The following is a 17,687-nucleotide window of genomic DNA, read 5'->3' on the forward strand; positions in this document are numbered from 1 at the left end:
TTCATACCTACTGTAACACACTTGCAATAATACTCATCATAAACTCCAAATATATTTTAGTAATAATCATATTACAATATTGTCCAACATAAATTATTGAACTAACCCAGACGGTTAACCAACATCAATGGAATGCCGAATATGAGACCCATATCCATTCACAGCTAATAAATTTTGAGTATACATACAAACATACAACCCATTGTGGGAAAATACCAAAACACTCAAATTGATATGTTGACGTTGCTAAACAACATGTACAAACCTACATGTATGGAGCCATGCATACAAAACTACATGTATACAAAGACTGTATACAAACGTACATGTATGCATACTCCATTTCCTATGTACTTATTTTTAGTTATTAGTATTAAGATATTTATGAATGTATAGGTTAAGTCAATTACTATAAAAGACAAGAATTTATTTAATAAAGAGAAGATTTAATGTCGCACCATCAAACGTGCACCGTCTTTTAAATTCCTAATACTTCATGGCGATCCTGCCAGCCTGATCTTTAATTAGCTGAAAATTTGCTCTTAAGCAAAATTCGCTAGATCTCGCTGAATGGAAGATCCTGCCAGACTAGATTTAAAATTGGCAAAACTGCTAAGAATCTAGCTGGAGGAGACCGTGCAAGATTTAAACAAAAAGTAAATTCATTAAATTCTGCCAATAAGGCAAAAGGAACAAATTTGCTTTTTAAGAAATTTTGATTGCCACGTTCAAAAATCGAGCGAAAGGAGCGTGCAGGTGAAGTGGAATATACACCTAGAATAAAAGCATTAAGCGTGAAGTGAAAGGAGCGCGCAGGTGAAGTGGAATATACACCCAGAATAAAAGCATTAAGCGTGAAGTGAAAGGAGCGCACAGGTGAAGTGGAATATACACCCAGAATAAAAGCATTAAGCGTGAAGTGAAAGGAGCGCGCAGGTGAAGTGGAATATACACCCAGAATAAAAGCATTAAGCGTGAAGTGAAAGGAGCGCGCAGGTGAAGTGGAATATACACCCAGAATAAAAGAATTAGGCGTGAAGTGAAATATATACCACATGATCCCGGCATTGGACGTGAATAACAAGCTGGACAATTAAATAAAAATGTCTTAGGATAAGTATGTATATAAAATTTAGAATCAATTGAGCGGCCTCAGGAACGCTAAACCATTAGCAAAAACGAGAGTTTTTGCTTAGGATTTTTTTTTGAAAAAAAAGGGAAAATTTAAACTAAAACAAAGTATGTACGAATAACTTCTTTGGACCTCGAAAAAAATTGATAGTATAAAAATCTAAATTGTTAAAATTTAAATTAGGAGGAAAATTAAAACTACTTATTGAAAAAAAATAAAAATTTCTTATTCAAAAAAAAAAAAAGCCAAAAAGCTAAAATGCTAAAAATCCTAAATTAAACTTTTATAAAAAAAAAAAAAAAAATTCAAGTAAATTGGAATGTTTAGGAGACCTCTGTAAAATAGTAAATCAACTTCAGACAGTCCACCTATCCTCTAATGAAAGCCCATAGAACATTTTTAAAAAATCACCATAACTACTAAAATGCAAAGAAACTCCTCAGATCTTCCTCTCTATTGGTGGGACGAAAATACCCGACACACTAGGGACCTACCCAAAGAACTAGAAGGTTTAAAGAAATTGTGGAAGATAATAGGTATGGAAAGGGAACCCACAATTGAGGACATTATAAATCCCACTACCAAAGAAGAAGAAATAATGCGTATGATGAGGAAAGTGTTCCCCAACAATGCCAAATGCAAAGTAGCATCAAAAAAAAAAAAGCGCATTTTCAACCTAAAAATTAGGAAAAAGATTGAAGCCCAATGTGGCGTAGAAAAAAAAAATAATAACAATAAACAATACAAAAATAATGTAAACAATACAAAAATAATATCAACAAAATCACTCTTAGATCTTTATAATGTCCAATAAATCTGGCAAAAATGGCATAAAAACTAATTTTTAAAAAATTGTACAATTTTTCCAACAACTTTTATGTCAACTAAATAAGGAAAAATAATAAAAATAAAAAGGATAAAATAAAATAAATACATTCATTTATAGCCTAGGTCTAATAAGGCCATATTTTTACATATTAGGAAAATGGTTTACTTTAACCCCAATTGATTAGAAACTATTAATAGAAAAATTTCTTTTTCTCTAACCCTAGGTAGATAAATAATAAAAATTATTCAATAACTTATTTACATAGAACAAATTCGATAGGAAAATATTTTCCATAAGTTCATAAATAATAGTAGGAACTATAAAAATAATTTAGAAAATAATGATAGGAACAATAAAGATAAGGATATAGTAGTCCATACATTCATAACTTAAAGTAAATAATCATTCCAATTTACTCAATTTGTAAAAACATGCCGATTTTTAAGTGAGTCGACGCCCTCAAAGACCGGCTATGCAAAAACAAATTAAAAAATTCTCTATATGTAAAAACTCAAAAATTTTTTTTTTGAAAAAAGAACTATACAAAAAAAAATATATATGTAAAATGTAAACATTTTTGAAAAAAAAAAGAGGATATGCACTAAAATATAACAATAAAAATAGCAAGGTCAGCAAATCGAAAACAAATCAAACAAACTCTTTCACTACAATATCAAGTAACAATAAAATATCAAAATCATTGAAAATATGACAAAGAGTCTTATACAATTGTTCACAAAACAATTATATAACACTCTTTTTTCTAAGGCGAATGGTGTAGCATTATACGTCATACCCACTGTAATGTAGCATTATGCTTCATACCTACTGTAACACACTTGCAATAATACTCATCATAAACTCCAAATATATTTTAGTAATAATCATATTACAATATTGTCCAACATAAATTATTGAACTAACCCAGACGGTTAACCAACATCAATGGAATGCCGAATATGAGACCCATATCCATTCACAGCTAATAAATTTTGAGTATACATACAAACATACAACCCATTGTGGGAAAATACCAAAACACTCAAATTGATCTGTTGACGTTGCTAAACAACATGTACAAACCTACATGTATGGAGCCATGCATACAAAACTACATGTATACAAAGACTGTATACAAACGTACAAGTATGCATACTCCATTTCCTATGTACTTATTTTTAGTTATTAGTATTAAGATATTTATGAATGTATAGGTTAGGTCAATTACTATAAAAGACAAGAATTTATTTAATAAAGAGAAGATTTAATGTCGCACCATCAAACGTGCAACGTCTTTTAAATTCCTAATACTTCACCATCAGCTAGTCCATAGAGCTCACCGGTAGTACTTGTAAAGAAGAAGGATGGAAAAATGAGGTTTTGCGTGGACTACCGGAAGTTGAATGACGTTACGAAAAAGGATAGCTACCCATTGCCAAGAATTGACGACACTCTTGACTCGCTATCTGCTACGAAATGGTTTTCCACACTGGACTTGAAAAGTGGCTATTTGCAAGTTGAGGTGAAGAAGGAAGATAAAGAGGAAACAGCCTTCAGTGCCGGTGATGGTCTGTGGCAATTTACAGTGATGCCTTTTGGACTTTGTAATGCACCAGCTACTTTTGAGAGACTCATGGACCAGGTACTGAAAGGACTACATTGAAAAACATGCTTGGTGTACCTGGACGACATCATCGTATTGGGCAAGAACTTTGATGAACATCTTAAGAACTTGGAGGAAGTTTTCCAGAGAATAGTTGGCGCTGGTCTTAAGTTAAGTCCCAAAAAGTGTGCGCTGTTTAAAAAAGGAAGTAAATTATTTGGGTCACAAGGTAACGATAGAGGGCATCTGCACTGCGAACGAAAAAATAGAGGCTGTAAAGGATTGGCCAAGACCACAGAACCTACATGAATTGAGAAGTTTTCTTGGGCTGTGCACGTATTACCGCCGATTTGTACCAAATGTTTCCAGCGTAGCCCATAGCCTCCATGAGCTTACAAGAAAAAACAAAGCTTTTGAATGGAAGAAGCAGCAAGAAGTGGCTTTCCAAACATTGAAGGAGCGTTTGTGCACTGCCCCAATGTTAGCATATCCGATTCCAGGAGCAACATTTATTCTAGATACAGATACGAGTGGATATGCTATAGGAGGCGTTTTATCACAACTGGTCGATGTACAGGAGAAGGTAGTTGCATATTACAGCCGTTCGATTGGAAAACCAGAGAGGAACTACTGTGTTACGCGGAGAGAGCTGTTGGCATTGGTAGAGTGCATTAAACATTTTCACAAATACCTCTACGGCCAACGATTCCGTGTCTGGACAGATCACGCAGCGTTGAAATGGCTTCTGCAGTTCCGTAATCCGGAAGGACAATTGGCACGGTGGATCGAGCGACTACAAAGCTATGACTTTTCCATTAAGCATCGAAAAGGTAGTACCCATGGAAATGCCGATGCAATGTCACGAAGACCATGTAGTTTGGGATGCAAGCACTGTTCAAAAGCCGAGGCTAAATAAGACATTATAGATGTCCGGCTAATGACTATAACGTGTACGGATGAATGGGACAAGGAACAACTAAGAGAGTATCAGCTGGAAGATACAGATCTGTCACATGTTATGCAAGGGCTCGAACGAAACGAAAGACCAAGCAGAGAGGAGATGTCAGCAGAGAGTCCCATTGCGAAGTCATATTGGGCACAGTGGAACAGTTTAGAATGGATATCCGGTTGCTTGCATCAAGTATGGGAGAGTGAGGATGGTCAATGCAAGAAGAAACTGATAGTTGTTCCCAGAAAGAGGATTCCTGACGTGCTCAGCGAGCTGCATAATGGTCCAAGTGGAGGTCATCTTGGAATCAAGAAGACACTCGAGAAAATTAAGCAGATATTCTATTGGGTTGGTTGCCGTCAGTCGGTCACCGAGTGGATTGCCAACTGCGAGGTATGCAACAGAGCGAAAGGGCCAAAACCCGAAGTCACGGCCAGATGAAGCAGTATATTTCAGGTGCACCATTTGAAAGGATCGCCATGGATGTCGCAGGTCCATTTCCTACTAGCAACCGCGGAAACAATTACGTACTGGTGGTTATGGATTATTTCAGTAAATGGACAGAGGTATACCCAATTAATTACCCCAAACCAAGAAGCAGAAACAGTAGCAGAAGTGGTTAAAAACGAATGGGTTGCAAGGTACGGTGTACCAATGGAGTTACATTCTGACCAAGGCAGGAATTTTGAATCAGCTGTGTTCCAAGAAATGTGCAAGAAGTTAGGCATTCGAAAAACACGGACAACTGCATTGCATCCTCAGTCCGATGGTATGGTGGAACGTTTCAATAGAACATTGGAGGAGCATTTAAGGAAAGTAGTAGACAAGTACCATAAAGACTGGGATACACACATATCATTATTCTTGCTGGCCTAACGATCGGCAGTACATGAAGCAACGGGCCAAACTCCCGCAAAGGTAATTTTTGGCAATGACCTTCGACTGCCAGCTGATTTGAAGTATGGGATATTTGCCGATGCGGAGAGGAATGTCAAGAAATCCACTGGTGTCTTGGAAGAAGAGCTGAGAGAGATACACGATCTGGTAAGGCAACGAGCAAAGATTATGAGTGACAAGGTGAAAGCGAGTTACGATAAAGCAATTAATTCGGAAGGGTTTCAGGAAGGAGATTTGGTGCTGCTATACAACCCACAACGAAAAAAAGGTTTGTCCCCGAAATTGCAGTGTAACTGGGAAGGCCCATACAAAGTTGTAAAACGGATCAACGATGTAGTGTATCGCATACAAACCATTGGCAAACCACGAACCAAAATGAAAGTGGTTCATTTGGAGAGGCCAGCAGCGGTTAGATCGAGAGATTTGTCTGATCAGGACGATCAGACTTAGGTGGAGGGCAGTGTTACGAATATTTGCAACATTAAGGGGTACTGCCATCTCTAAGCCGATGCTAAGCAGTGACTGTACGCACATCAATAATTAAATCATTCTGTCTACACATAAGTATGTACGTACACGCAGCGGAGATGAGATGCCCAAACACATGCAGACATCTTATTGAGATGCTCCTAAATGTAGGCAATTATAATTGTGGAAGTGTCGCTCACACATACAAGCGCATGGGGTGTGAGAGAAGCTATACAAATTATACATCTGTAGTCGCAGCTGAGAAACCAACTAGTAAGTTCTGGAATGGAAAAGCCTAGAAGTATGCACCTAGGAAATCAAAGAGTATAAAGATGCGAGAACAGTAGAGGCGAGAATTAAGTTTCATTTGAGATATCAATCAGTTTGGTTATTCAGCCAGCTAGTTGCAAAGTAAAAGTGTTATTTGAAGTACTTTAATAAAGGCCATTTTTCCATCATTCAATATGGGAGTTATTTATTCAACAGTTTAGTGATTCGAACTTAGCAGAAGGGCAAATAAGAGGATTTGCAAGTAAATTCGTCACAATATTTTATCTACTATTAATTTGCTTTATTGTCAATTTCATAAATTATTATTTACTAGCTCGTTCATGAGTACATTTTACCAAATTTACAACATTTTATCTTTTGCTTACTTCTAAGTTTTTAATTGAAATTGTCAAGCGTTTAGTTCAATACTGTTTAAATATTACTTTAAAATTGAAGACTGCTTATGTTGTTTATATCGTGTATTACATCTGAGATTTAAGTGTCGGTATATTTGGTCTGTATAATTGTTTAATTTGTAGACTGATAAATAAATAAATAAATAAAAAATGATGAGCGAAAACGGCACAACCTTTGTGGGAGCCAAACGTGCTACTGAGAAGGATTTCATGACAGTCCTGAAGGAAATCTCATCGGAGGTCGTCCAGAAATATGTACCGCAAGACACCAATTGGAAGTTCATACCCCCGGCGCTCCGCACATGGGCGGTTTGTGGAAGTCCGCGGTGCAAGGTTTTAAAACCCACTTCAAAAGGGTGGCTGGGACCCATACATTTATCTTCGAAGAATTCTCGGCTCTCCTAATTAGAATAGAAGCCGTCTTAAATTCTCGCCCCATCTTCCAGCTGTCTCAAAACCCCAACGACCTCACCGCCCTCACGCCGGGTCATTTCCTTTGAGGTGGCCCGTTGCTTTCTCTCCCCAATTTTTACGAAAACCTCTCAATAATCAGCCGGTGGGAAAGAGTAAAGGTCTTGCACCACCAGTTCAGCAAATACTTTTGGATCTCCAAAAGCGATATCGATGGAAGATGAGCTAAACTCCGCCTCGAAACGGCGGCCTCGTAGTCATCAAGGAAGACAACCTACCCCCCCACCGAGTGGCGGCTCGAACGCGTGGAAGACACACATCTCGGGAGAGACGGACACATTCGAGTGGCCGACGTACGCACCCAGAGTGGCGTCCTCACTAGGCCAATGACAAAACTGTGTTTACTGCCGAATCCTGAACCTGACTTAAGCCCTCGCGGCTCACTAACACCCCCGAAACTACTAAAGTCCACAAAGACACAAATCCCGCGAACACCTTACTAACACTTCATTCCCAACATGATGAGTGACTAAAGTCTGTGTTATTTTTCTTGTCTCGCGCCGCTCCTTGGTATCGCAAGTGACAGTGCCAATGACCTCATCACGAAGCGACGATGCCGTTTGTGTATGCAGCGCCATGCGCATTGTCGCACCACACACGCGTGTGTACATCCGGCGAGCGCTGTCACGTCTGTGGGTTCATCACCATACACTATTGCATCGCGACACCGTGAGTCGCTAACCCCAGCATGCAGCATCACAGCCGGTGCCCCACCGTCGGCAGTCGCGCCGCCGCGAACCACCAAATCGCAGCACTGTGCATGGCGAGCCATACCAACAACCAACGGTAGCAGGAGTGTCTGGCACCGCACCCAGTTCAAGGCGCAACCAGCCCCCACCCACCGTGTCAGATCGCACCATCCGATGCACCGCCACGTATAAGGGCAAAATTGGAAAGCTCTTCATCAAGGAAGCCCAACGAACTCTGCGAGAGCTACGACAAACACTAAGCGGTTTGTACGCCTAGCGGAGGCAGAGTGTTTACGGGACATATTACCTTTATACGTAAATATGCTTGACGTGATTACGCCAACACGTCAACTTCATCAAATTCACCACATCAATTCAATCTGGCATGGGCAAATCAGCCACTAAGAGCACCCAACGTCTATAGACACTTGTCATCATTGTGGAAAATTTGGAATATCATCATCTTCGCTTTTTGAAGACATCGTTCTTTTTGGCTGAAAAAAATTGCTATCCATTCCTAGAAAAAGTGATTCTACACCTCACAAAATCGTTACAACTTCATTTCAAAAGTTATTATACTGGCGTATCATACAATCATCAAGGTGGTGTTTATAAAAGTTGGAAAAAAGCCAACCTATCATCGTTCGGTTTTCTCATCGTTTTTTTTTTTGCAAACCATTTATATAGTTGCTTAGCATTCCTTTTGAGTGCGAAAACTAACCGCCACCATTCAACTATTTATGCATTAAAGTCTTTCGAGACGCTACAAATACATTAGAAATTATCCTATTCATAAATATTTAAGTGATAAACTCAGTTTGTATTGGTTTGTACGAAAGAAATATTAATTTAATGTGAAGTATTTCAACCGTCGTTTGCTTTGCCCATCGTTTAGTCAACAAGTTATACAAAGTAATTCATATCCGAAATCCGGTGAACATTGAGTCTAATTCGCGACCACGGTAGTACCTACACCCAAGCGTACAATCATCTGCACTGATCCATCTGAGTTGCTCAAGAATCGGGATTCTGTAGAAGGTAACCAGGGGAGACCATCACTGCACTATTCAACCATTGGCGGCACAGTTGATTGGGAGGCGTCGATCTCATTCCATAGCGGCGAGTATCCAAAGGCTCTCGGATCATCCAGTAAGACTGCTCGATTTTCTTACGAGATAGATATCACAGGACATTCAATAGCTGGTGCAAGTTCTCGATTTTTACATCTGACTCGCTCTTGCTGATCTCCTATAGCTTTGTGTTTACGGCCAGCCAAGTTGGAACTACCAGTACCGGTGCTGCACTGACGTGCAGTGTGAACTGAGTTACCGCACTTGCAACATTTCATAACTCCGGCATTTTTCTGTTGTGATCCCTTCAGTGCTTCCAAAATTGTGTCTACCCAATTTGGTCTTTCTACCTCCACACGGCGTGCTTACTCAAAAGTGATGCTGTTTCCTGAGTCAGTGCATGGGATACCGTTTCAGCAAATGTTAGCTTTGGGTTAGCGTATGTAGCTCGCTTCGTTTTCTCGTCCCGTATGCCATTTATAAAACTCTGAATCTTTACCCTTTCAGCGTATTGTACGTGTGCGTCCGCATTTGCCAAATAAGCCAACCTTTCAACATCCGAAGCAAACTCCTGCAATGTCTCATTCGCTTTTTGGTAACGGTTTTGCAACTCAATTTGGTAGCGTCTCTCGACAACGGCCATCAATGTTTCATAACTGTTCCGTTCGCACTCTGGAATAGTTTCTTTCAATGCCACGAACAGTGCAGCAACTTTATCTTCAGCATTCCAGTTGTTCACTGCTGACGTCTTCTGAAATTGAAGCTTAAATACCTGAAAAGGAACAGAGACATCAAAAGATGGAGTTTTTACCTTCGTATTGCTTGCTGAAACAGCTGGGCGATTTAGTTGCAACTACTGTATACGATGTCTCAAAGCATCCACATCGGCTTCGATTTTTTCCTTAAACTGCGTTATTTTGTCGTCCATACGCGCTTCGAGTTTTGATGATATACGCGCCTTTGCGCTTCGAGTTCCTACATTTCAATACGCGTTTCTTGTGCTTCCAGTTGAGATGCCATATATGTATTCTGTTCTTCCAATTGTGTTTCAATCTTCGATGTTATGCGTGTCTCCTGCGATTCCAGTTGAGATGACATTTGCGACGACATTTCTGAAATGCGTGCCTCCTGTGCTTCCATCTTGGATGTTATGGGTGTCTCCTGTGATTAGAGTTGGGATGCCACTGCCAATGTTTGAGCAGATATTGCAGCCAATATTATGTTCAGGTCTGTGTTCGCCTTTGTCTGCGGTGTTTCATTTTTCTCCTCCAATTTTTTTGTCTCATCGCCATCTAGATGAAAGACAAACTCGTCCACATTAATTACTTGCGACTCCATTACCTCTCGTAGCCGTGCCTGAAGTTCGAGTTTATTGCCGGTTGTATTCAATCCACGGCTCTCCAACTCTTCTTCAGTTGCTGGATCTTCAATTCACTCCAATTTGCCATATCCTTGTTGTTTTCAAAGTCTTCGGAATTTATTCAACAATTCCTCTTTTGACACCAACTGTAGAGAAGTTCCACTTATTCCAAACGTTCTGTTAACGTTTGAATCGCTAAACTGTTGAATAAATAACTCCAATATTCAACAATACAAAATGGTCTTTATTAGACTACTTTGATACTTCACAATAACTCTTGCTTCACAACAAATTGCATGTTTAAATCAAACTGCTTACTGACTACTCAGCTTTCGCTGCTTTTATATTATCTGTTGCCTCGTTCACCCATTTCTCCTAAGGTCTAGTAACTTAGCGAACTTCATGGTTGGTTACCAGCCATATATGTACATGTATATTTGTAGTTCATAATCTCTCACATAGCCATATACGTGTGTATATGTGAGTTCTACTTCGGCTGATGGTGAGTATCCCTCTGTTGCCTTGTATGTACATGTATAAATGATTGATTTTTTTACGTACATACAAGTGGCTGCTTAGTATCGGATTAGGGATGCAAGTATCACTTAGTGATGTGAATATTCGTCACAATATGTTTGCCTGCTTGTCCGTATACATGCCGTGCTTTCCAATGCACTCTACCATGTTCATGCATATGTTCGCTGTTGCTTTAAATTTGTTAGCGGCACTCTGCTTTGCTATTGTTCGTGCATATGTTCGCTGTCGCTTTACTGGCTATTGATCACCTGACTCGCATGATTTTCTCTGCTTGTACTCCATATTGTGCAGAAACAATATAATATAGAGACATTGCATAGACGAAAAATCGTGTGAGGCAAGCTTCACAAAATTCTAGTAGGTCACATTCACCACTTACCACAGCAGAATTTGTTAAACTACCACTGTCTGTATTTGTTATTTAACAATTATTGTACACTTTTTATTGAGCTAATGTGTTCAGAATTCACATTTTTACTCTCTAAAACTCCAATCAGTGTATTTCTGTGCTTAAATTATGTTAAAAATTGTGTTAAAGTTTTTGGTGTGGTGAAAGTGACCTACTAGAATTTTGTTGCGCTCCGCTGCTTTCCACCGAAGTTCGCGCATGCAATATCTTTATATTCAAAAATTTTTGTATTGTGGGTGATCGGTTCGTTGACTTGGAGTTGCGGGACTTTTATTCCTTGTACATTCGGGGTGTCCTTATATTTTCTGAATTGAACTATTAGGGTGGGGGAAATATTTTGCGTATGTGAAAAAGCCCTTAACTCAACTTCTCGCAAATAAGTATATAGAATGGTTTAGCTGTGGGCAGAAATTGATGTTTCAATGTATATATTTGTAATAAACGTATGTATAGGCAATGAGCATGTATGTATTTAGGTATAGAAATAATTAATTAGCTTGTATAACATTCAATATAATAATAATAATAATAATAATACCCAACGGATTAATACCCTCCAAAGCCCGCCCGACCGGCGCGAGGGGCGCATCCGCATGAAGCACGGATTTGCTTTTGTTTTTGCCGAGTTGCTAATAGGCAGAGGTTTGTTAAGCGCTGAGATATAAAACTGCTCAGCTACAGAATAAAATCATCAGCTGAGTACTATACATAACAGTTAGAAATTACATAATAATTAGAAATTATACTTATACATACTACATTGTTAAATTAGAGAACATTTTTGGTTTATTCGATTGTTTTTTTTTTTTTTTGTTTTTTGTTACGAGTTAAGATAACACAGTTTACTTTATGGTAAAAAGTGAATCCGTTATATCAAATGAATTAGAATTTGTGTTAAAATCATGACACAAACACCGAAAAGGTTCATTCAATTCGAAGTTAGTTCTACACTGCCTCAAAAGAAGAGGTTTGTAATCTCTTCACACTCGTGATGGGACGTTAAAGTTTACTTCGTTTAAAAGAGTTGGACTAGAAATTATTCCATTCAGGAGCTTAGTCCTAAATATAACACCTAGCATTTCTCTACGACTGGCAAGAGTTGGAAGATTGATAAGCTTCAACCAACTAGTATAAGGCGGAAGATTATACACAGAGTCCCACTGAAAATTCCTTAAAGGAAAAAGTAGAAATTGCTTTTGTATTGATTCAAGTCTCTCTGCATGAACTCGATATTGCGGATTCCAGACTATTGATCCATATTCTAGTATCGGTCTAACTAAAGTGATGAAAAGCGCTTTAGTTACATAAGGGTCACTAAATCCTTTAGACCATCGTTTGACGAATGATAGAACACCTCTAGCCTTATTGACAATAGCATTAATATGAAAGTTGAAACTAAGTTTAGCATCTATCGTGACTCCCAAATCCACAGAATAGTTTACTGATAGAAGACAAAAATTATTAATTACGTAAGAGGCTGCTGGCAAAGATCTTCGAGAGAGGGCCATGAATTTACATTTATTGAGGTTCAGCGGCATTGAATTTACGTTGCACCAATTAACTAGGCAGTTTTAGTCCGCATGAAGCAAGGGACGTTCTTCGATAGACGCATAAGACCTAAAAAGTTTTACATCATCAGCATACATTAAGATTTTGGAATATTTTATAGTGGCACAAATGTCATTAATAAATAGCAAGAACAGAATTAGACCAAGGTGACTGCCTTGTGGGACGCCAGAGGGAACATGGATGACATCTGATAGAGTATTTTTAAAAATAACTTTTTGCGTTCGACCGCAGAGATACGACGAGATCCACTGGGTGAGACCAGGTTAGAAGCCAAGCCGATCCAGCTTGTAGATAAGTAAGGAGTGGGATACTTTGTCAAATGCTTTACTGAAATCAGTATAAATAACATCGGTGTGAAGATTTTCTCTAAATCCATTAGAAACTTGAGTTGTGAATTCAAGTAGATTTGTAATGGTAGATTTACCTACAGAACCGCAACACGGATTCTGTAATCAAAGTAGAAATGGAAAATGTTTACTCATTGGTAACGATAGCTTCAAACAACTTTGGGATGACCGACAACTTTGCTATGCCTCGATAGTTTTCTGCACACGACCTACTACCATTTTTGTGCAGGGGTATGAGAAAAGATTCCTTCCAAGCAGAAAGAAAAATTTCACGTTTTAGGGACAGATTAAATAAATCAGTTAGAGACTGATAAATGTGTTCAGCGCATTTGTTAAGAAAACAAGTGGAAATTAAATTAGGACCGTACTTGTAAGATTCCTTCACAGACGTTAAATATGAAAAAACTTGATCAGGAGATATTGTGGAATATTAATTGTGCTGAGTTAAGTTGAAATGGATATTCATTTGAAACAGAATTAAATTCAGTGGAATAGTTGAACTTGAAAAATTATGCGAAGAAGTTAGCAATATCTTGATCGTCGCTAGACAAATCATCCTGGTATTTTAAAGCAGAGGGAAACCCTTTACGCCTACGTTTAGAGTTCACGAAATCATAGAAGGCTTTCGGATTGCAAGTTATTTTCCTTTTCATCTTACAGATGTACATATTATAGCACTTTTTGTTTAATTCAAAATATTTATGACGCAAAGTAGAGTACTGCAAGTAATCGGAGTGAGAGCCCGACCTTTTGAATGATTTGAAAAAGTGCCATTTTCTGTTTTTTAAAGACCTCAGCTCTTTAGTGAACCATATTTGTATTGGTTCGGTAGACACACGTTTTCGCTTAGGTACATGTTTTTCTAAAATACCGTAAATGGTGGAATAAAAATCAGAAACATTTTTGTCAATATCTACACCGTATTTGGGCCAAGCTGCTATAGATAAAGTTTGATTAAGCTTCCTAAAATTAGCCTTCGCAAAGTCAAATCTGAAACTAGAGTCGTATTTAGTAGCAATGCTACTCGGAGAATTTCTTTCAAATTCGTATGCTATTTCCAGGGAAGGATGGTAAGGGTCTTCAGGTACAGTAAGAGGTTCACCTCGGCTTAGAGTACATTTTGATGTATCGTCAACAAATACCAAATCAAGGGTCCTCCCGAACACGTTAGGAATTATATTTATCTTTTCAAGGCAAAGTTCATATATTTCGGCTAAAAATTCGTTGTTGGACAGTTTTGAAGAAATAGGTACAATATCATAGTCAGATATGGTCCATAATATATGCGGGAGATTAAAGTCACCCAAGACTATCATCGAATCAATGGGCTTCAACATTGAATTAACAATTTTGAGCAGGAAAATATGATCCATAAACACCGGAGAATCAGAAAATGGTGGGATATAGCAGACGGCGATATAGACACAACCCATTCCGAGCTTGATTCTAATGCATTTGAATTCTATAGAATGAATAATGGATAAATTAACCTCAGCTGAAGGTACAGAAAAATGTACCGCAAGCAAAGCTCCACCTCCAATTCTGTTCAAGCGGTCATTTCTGTATATTTGGTAATCATGGCAAAGAATCTCGGAGTTAAATATATGAGGTTTTAGCCAAGTTTCAGTTAAAGCTATAATGTTGTAATTGCAGTTAAACGATTTCAAATACAATTCAGTCAGTTTAGTGTTTAAACCTCTGACATTTTAATACAAAAATTTATGGCCGATTAACATTCAGTTTTTTGATGCAATATTGTTATGCGGAAGTGTAGCAAGATTTTAAATATTAGTATTACGCCTACGCTCGAATTACCTCACAAAAGCACCGGGCGGCCAAACAGAATTATATAATATAGTATCAAAATGTTATGCGGAAACATCAATCCTAAATGACGAAATATCTTTAGGATAGTTAAAATTGAATTTTCGAACTGTTATTTTAGCGATGATGTACGACTTTAGGTCTTCTTCTGTAGTGTCTTTATCAAATCTTGACACAAAAACTGATTTTTTAATGGGGACTGCAATAAGATTATTAGTCGGCGGTTCGGATACCGTAGAAGGATTGTGTGGACCCTGATTACTTTTTGTAGAATATTTTTTAGGTTTTGGTAAAGAAACCTTGGATGAAGATGGCTGAGCTGGTAAGGGACTTGGGGATGCTAGATTTATTATTATTATTATTTGTGGGTGCACTAACTACGGGTGCAGGAACTTCAGCAACGGCGTTGAGTGTCGGAGCACTAGAGGAAGCGCTAGTAGGATTACAATTTCTATGTGGTATGTTAACGTTTGTTAAGTCATTCAGATATTTGAATGACTTAAATACGTTTTCATACTGGATGAATTTCTTGGACAGTGCGTCAATTTCTCTGCCTATTTCAGAGAACCCATCGCGAGCCGGTTTGAAAGATTTGTAAAGATCAATCACAGTTGGTCTACATTTCAAACAGGCCCAACGAACTCCCTCATCACTATCGTTGAGCGCGTCAACCACTCTTGCTGACAAACCGGCACATTTCATATGGGCGAGCCCATCGCAAAGCCAGCATGACACGAAGGGATTCACTTTTTTTCAAGCAGTTCGCATATAGGCAAGACATTTTATTAAAAAATAAAGAGATGGAAAAAAGAAACTAATAAAATAGTGAGCGTAAGTTGATTCATTGAAAAATAGCACCGCGGGTTATATAGAAAAAATAACGCTGTATGAGCAGTTTGAAATACACTGTGATAACACTGAACAAACCGCTGTGACACTAAGAAAGAGAAATAAAGTGTGCACACAAAATCAAAAATAAAAACAATTACACTATTAAAACTGATGCCTATCAAAAGCAACAACACAATGCAATGCAAAAGCACTCGGCAAATCAATTGCATGTAAATAAGTGTGTGTATATGCAAATTGATGATAATGATAATTCATAAATTTATGTGTTTAACATAGCCATCAATAACATTCAGAGTAATAATTCATATGTTATGTAGAAATTATTAAAATCAAATCATAATATATGTAAGGTGTAGTAATTATCAAAATGGTGTGAGGGTGAACCTCCGGGTTTTGCGGTTTGGCCTTGCGCGGCCCGGTTTATATACTTATGGTTTCTTCTGACGCGTTAGATGGTACTTTTCTGCCAGCGGATATCACGCGATCATTCTTACCAATTTAGTTTTCTTTTTGTATTTTTCATCAGGATGCTGTTGTGTTGTTGCTCGTCGCTGCCCTTCCAGTCGGTGGTTTGTGTGATGCCAGTATATACTTTAAATGAAAAACTGGTGGATTTTCCTTAGTGTGTTCCCACCGTATATGGTGGATTTTTTTATACTCAGCGTGCTTTGCACATATAGTATATTAACTTCGATTTGATAACGGTTGGTTGTACAGGTATAAAGGAATCGAGATAGATATGGACTTCCATATATCAAAATCATCAGTATCGAAAAAAAATTGATTGAAATTTGGTACGCAGGTTCCTAGGCACTCATCTGAGATCGCTATTTAAAATGATAGAAATCGGACTAGAATCACGCTCACTTTTTCGATATCGAAAATTTCGAAAAATCAAAAATGTGTGATAATTCATTATCAAAGACGGATAAAGCGATGAAACTTGGTGGGTGGTTTCACTTTATGACGCAAAATAGAAAATTAGTAAAATTTTGGACAATGGGCGTGGCACCGCACACTTTTAAAAGAAGGTAATTTAAAAGATTTGGAAGCTGTAATTTGGCAGTCGTTGAAAATATCATGATGAAATTTGGCAGCAACGTTACTATATGTGAGCTAAATAAAAATTAGCAAAATGAAAAGAAACTAATACAAAAATAAAAGAAAATTTCAAAATGGGCGTGGCTCCGCCCTTTTTCATTTAATTTGTCTAGAATACTTTTAATGCCATTAGTCGAACAATACTTGTGAAATTTGGTAAGGGCATAGATTCTATGACGATAAATGTTTCCTGCGAAAATGGGCGAAATCGGTTGAAGCCACGCCCAGTTTTTATGCACAGTCGACCATATGTTCTTCCGTTCGGCGGTTAACACGATTACTTGAGCAAGAATCGATATATCTCTACTAAGCTTAGTTCACGTACTTATCTGAACTCACTTTATCTTGGTATAAAAAATGGCCGAAACAGTCATGGTCGATATAGAAAATTACGATAAATGAAAAAATGCCATAATTCTATACCAAATATGAAAAAAGGGATGAAACATGGCAGTTGGATTGGTTTCATGACGCAAAATATAAATTTAGGAAAAACTTTGTAAAATAGGTGTGACACCTACCATATTAAGTAGAAGAAAATGAAAAACTTTTGCAGGGCGAAATCAAAAGCCCTTGGAATCTTGGCAGGAATACTGTTCGTGGTATTACATATGTAAATAAATTAGCGGTACCAGACAGATGATGTTCTGGGTCACCCTGGCCACATTTTGGTCCTTATCTCGAAACGGCTTCACATATACAAACAACTAAGGGCTTTTAAAATACTCATTAAAACCTTTCATTGGATACCCACTTCGTACTAACACATTTTAGAGTCACCCCTGAGGCCCTTTCTTTCATACAAATTATATGAAGAAAAAGTGTACATTTTAAAACTCACAGTTACTGAATAGGGCCCCTGGTCCACCTTTATGGCGATATCCCGAAATGGCG

The sequence above is a fragment of the Eurosta solidaginis genome, chromosome 2, assembly GCF_040869045.1.
Source record: "Eurosta solidaginis isolate ZX-2024a chromosome 2, ASM4086904v1, whole genome shotgun sequence".
In the NCBI taxonomy this organism is placed as follows: domain Eukaryota; kingdom Metazoa; phylum Arthropoda; class Insecta; order Diptera; family Tephritidae; genus Eurosta; species Eurosta solidaginis.